Consider the following 4602-nt stretch of genomic DNA (forward strand, 5'->3'; position numbering starts at 1 on the left):
ATTTCTGTGTGTGTGCGGGCACCCGGAGCCGGCAGAAGTCCCCGTGAAGTCCTTCGGCAGGACGGAGGGCTGCGTGGGCTCCAGTGAGAGAGGGAGTTAGGAGAATCTTATCAAGTAGAGATAGAGCGCTGACAGCGTTAAACTAGGATGCTACTTAGCGTCTTTGCTAACTATGGTGCATTGTGCCAATTAACTAAAGCAAGAAGCCTTGGGCCCCTTACCAAGGTCAGTCTCCTAATAAGAGAGTGAGCCTGTCTTAAGAAACTGGGAGAAACTGGTCCTGCAGATGGACAAGAGCCAAGGAGCAACTGAGTCTGTGCAAAGACAAGAGGTCAACTAGCGGTGACGAGGAAGAGTCATCAGTCTTCATGCCCACGACCTCCCGTGCTGCCCAGCGCTGAATAAACATACCTACTTTACAATCTCACTGATTGTGGAGTCCCTTTTCCGCAAGTCACTAGCAGCGGTTTCTTCCGCAGAGGTTTTCCCAGAGCCGCTTCAAAGCTTCCCTTGCGGAGCTGGGGCGTCGCAGGGGGTCGTCAAAGCACGCACGCACACACACACACACACACACACACACACACACAGGCGTTGTTGTCCAAACAGAAAGTATTTACAACAAATTCGACAAGCGGTTTTCCTCTGCCAGCAGCAAATGCCTGAGGGCCCCTACAGCTTCACAAATCATAGCACAAAGAGCCTAAAGTTCCTCTAAAATTTAGGGAAATGATTCAAAATAGATCTGCTAGGGGAAAACGATCACTGGCGGCAGGGTACACAATACACGCGAGTCTCAGCTCTCCTCCGCAGGGTCAGTGCCCACGCCCAAGTGCGACGCTGATGGCACCCGAACATTTGCTGTAGCAGGCAGCAGAGCCAGCAGCTCAGGGGAGCAATTTTAAAAACCAGGAGGCACTTAAACCAACCCTTAATTGACCCAGTTACTGCAGGAGAGTCCCGACTACTCGCCCTGGAGTCCTACTGTCACCAGCAAAAAGCACCAACCAAAGCTTGGGGGAACTTTGGTACAGCACAAGAGAAGGGAGTGGGGGTAGCGTAGCCGTATCGCAGAGCTGCTGCTTTTCACACCATTTTATCATCCCTGATAATTGAAAGTAAGGCCGGGTGGGCTGACCCCACCACCACCACTCCTGGCAGCATGTTTGGTCCACAACGCTAGAATAATTATTTTGCTCCCTCCCGCCCTTACAGCTTCATCATCTGAAAAGATTACAGTCAAAACAATGGCATACACAAATAAAAGTCAAGAGTTGACATAGTAACTCCGGGATTTGGGTATCAACTGTCCGAGAAATCAGAACACCCAGGCTTCACAATGTGCCCAACATCGAGCTGTGCCAAGGGGGGGCGGAAGGAAGAAGCTTTCCGTTTAAGCCTTCAGAGCATCGCTCCATCACTACGTCAATTCACAGCCACCACAGCGTGCCGATGGACATCTTTCTGTGCCAAAAGAAACAAGTGTTTTGTCCTCTTGATATCAAAGGTAGCCACCTCTACTTACGGAACCATGCACAAGACCTTAACTCTGACCAGCAGGGAAACTTAGGACAACTGAGTGCAAATCCTGCCAATTTCTACCAGTTCCAACTGTGCTTTAAGTCTCATTGCAAAGCCTCAGTTAGAAAAAGGATCACCTCAGGGTATCCAACAAGAAGAAGAGTTGGTTTTTTTTTTGGTTTTTTTTTTTTTTTTTTTTTTTTAATATACCATAGGACTATGCAGTTCAATCATCAATCATCTTGGAAAGCTCAAGGAGGAGGTCATCCTCATCCTTCCCTGGGTCCAAGTCGAGCTCGGCTTCCAGTATGCCGTCTGAGAGTTCCCAAAGTAGCATCTCTAAATCCTCGTCTACAGATACGGGCGCGTTGCCTGTGGAACTCAGCCGGCGTGTCCTTGCTTCTTCTAGCTGGGAAGAAGCTGAAGTCGAGCTTGAGAACTCCATTGGCTCCACGGATTCTGCCTGGCTTCCAAGATGTGCTTCAGGTCTTGGCAGAGCAAGGAAGAGAACAATCAGTATATGCCATTTCTTAACGGGAAATCCCTTTTCTGCAAACCGGCTCTTAAAACCGTAGCCAACCCCTCCTGCACTTCAATCTTACCCAGGGATTGTTATTCAATTAACCCAGGGCTACATTTAGAGCCCAATATATTAGCAGGTACATTTTTCAGTTTGGGGGTTTCTCTGTGAAGCCAGAGCACCCGGAGTCTAGCAAAGATGGGAAACCAACATGGCCTCCCGGAAGCCCAGTGTCCGAGAACTACATCTCCCGGCATGCTCTGGGAAAACAATATGGACTCCCGGAAACCCGGTGGCCAAGAACTACATTTCCCAGCACTCCCCAGAAAATTGAGCCTCGCACCGTGCCGTAGGACGCCATTTTTTGCTCTGTTACATTACCGGTTTCGTGTTTATGGAGGGTTTTCCCGCCGTTTTGGGGGGTTTCCCCTCAATTTCGGGTTTTCAGCTCTCCATTTCAGAGTTCTTCCCCGCAATTTTGGGGTTCCTTCCCCTAATTTGGTGCTTCGCCCCCCCCCCACTTTTGGGGTTCCCCCTCCATTTTGGGGATTCCCCCCAATTCCAAGCCCCCCACAATTTTGGAGGCCCCCACCATCCTTTCTTGGCCTGCCACCCTAATATTAAGGTTCTTTCCCCCAATGTTGGGGTTCTCACCACATGTTTGAGGTTCCTTCCCTTAATTTGGGGCTTAGCTCCCCGGGATCTGGGGCTTTAACCCCAAATTTGGGGGTCGCCCCCAAGTTTGGGGATTCCTCCCCAGGTCTGGGGGGGGGTCCACATTCAATTCTGGAATTTCACACTTCCATTTAAGTCTTCTTCCCCCCAATTTGGGGGTTCACCCACCCAATTTTGGGGGTTCCTCCCCTAATTTGGGGGGACCCGACCAGTTTTGGGGGTCCCCCCCAATTGTAGAGTCCCCCACCCTCCTTTTTTGGGTTCCCCCCTAATATTAAAGAGTTCTTCCGCCCAATTTTGGGGGACCCCACAATTTGGCCGTTCCTTCCCCTAACTTTGGGCTTCAACCCTTCGATTTTGGGGGGGGCTCCCCCCCTCTTATTTTGGCCTTCCGCCCTAATATTAGGCCTAACCCCTAAGAACCTTGACCCCTAAGCCTATGGCAACCACGGATCTAACCCTAACCCCTACCCCAACAAACCCTAGAAACCCTAACCCTAGAAACCCTTGCAGCCCTAAGCCGATAAAATTTACCACACTAAACCCCTGAAGACTGTTCTGGGGGGTCCACATTCAATTCTGGAATTTCACACTTCCATTTAAGTGTTCTTCCCCCCCAATATGGGGGTTCGCCCACCCAATTTTGGGGGTTCCTCCCCTAATTGGGGGGGACACAACCAATTTTGGGGGGGACACAACCAATTTTGGGGGGGACACAACCAATTTTAGAGTCCCCCACCCTCCTTTTTTGGGTTTCCCCCAATATTAAGAGCTCTTCCGCTCAATTTTGGGGGACCCCACAATTTTGACGTTCCTTCCCCTAATTTTGGGCTTCAACCCTTCAATTTTGGGTGGGCTCCTCCCCTCTTATTTTGGCCTTCCGCCCTAATATTAGGCCTAACCCCTAAGAACCTTGACCCCTAACCCTATGGCAACCACGGATCTAACCCTAACCCCTACCCCAACAAACCCTAGAAACCCTAACCCTAAAAACCCTTACAGCCCTAACCCAATAAAATTTACCACACTAAACCCCTGAAGACTGTTCTGGGGGGTCCACATCCAATTCTGGAATTTCACACTTCCATTTAAGTCTTCTTCCCCCCAATTTGGGGGTTCGCCCACCCAATTTTGGGGGTTCCTCTCCTAATTTGGGGGGGACACAACCGATTTTAGAGTCCCCCACCCTCCTTTTTTGGGTTCCCCCCTAATATTAAAAGTTCTTCCGCCCAATTTTGGGGGACCCCACAATTTTGACGTTCCTTCCCCTAACTTGGGGCTTCAACCCTTCAATTTCGGGGGGGGCTCCCACCCTCTTATTTTGGCCTTCCGCCCTAATATTAGGCCTAACCCCTAAGAACCTTGACCCCTAACGCTATGGCAACCACGGATCTAACCCTAACCCCTACCCCAACAAACCCTAGAAACCCTAACCCTAAAAACCCTTACAGTCCTAACCCGATAAAATTTACCACACTAGACCTACGCCTAAAAGCCCTAACCCTAAAAATTAAGACCCTCTAAACCCTAACCCAAAACGTAAAGATTCTCAAAGCCCTAACGCTGGAGACCCTAACCTTAAAAAAACCCTAACCCTAAATACCTGACCATAACTAAAACCCTAAGACCCTAACCCTAAAAACCCTATCAACACTAAAACCACAAAATACTTTAAAACCTTAACACACTAACCCGCAAACCCTAACCCTTATAACTCCAACCCTAACAACCTTACAATCCTAACCCTAAACCCTGGAAACCCTAACCCTGAAACCCAACCCTAGTGCCTTAGCCCTGAAACCTTAAAACCCTAACACCTTATTAGAAACACTCTGTAACCAATACCATAGGCTCAGGCAAGTATCTCAGTGAGGTAGCATTTTTATTCA

General features: G+C 49.3%; 1 long non-coding RNA gene across 1 annotated transcript; it reads right to left on the reverse strand.

Moving 5' to 3' along the window:
• Positions 1-1159: 1159 nt before the first annotated feature.
• LOC308186365 lies at positions 1160-4246 on the reverse strand. Its single transcript, XR_013944034.1, has 2 exons — positions 2121-4246; positions 1160-2006 (listed from the first exon to the last, which is right to left on the reverse strand). It is a non-coding gene; the product is annotated as an uncharacterized lncRNA (long non-coding RNA).
• Between the last annotated feature and the right edge of the window lie 356 nt (positions 4247-4602).

This window comes from Anser brachyrhynchus (genome assembly GCF_964034855.1).
Source record: "Anser brachyrhynchus genome assembly, contig: SCAFFOLD_206, whole genome shotgun sequence".
In the NCBI taxonomy this organism is placed as follows: Eukaryota; Metazoa; Chordata; class Aves; order Anseriformes; family Anatidae; genus Anser; species Anser brachyrhynchus.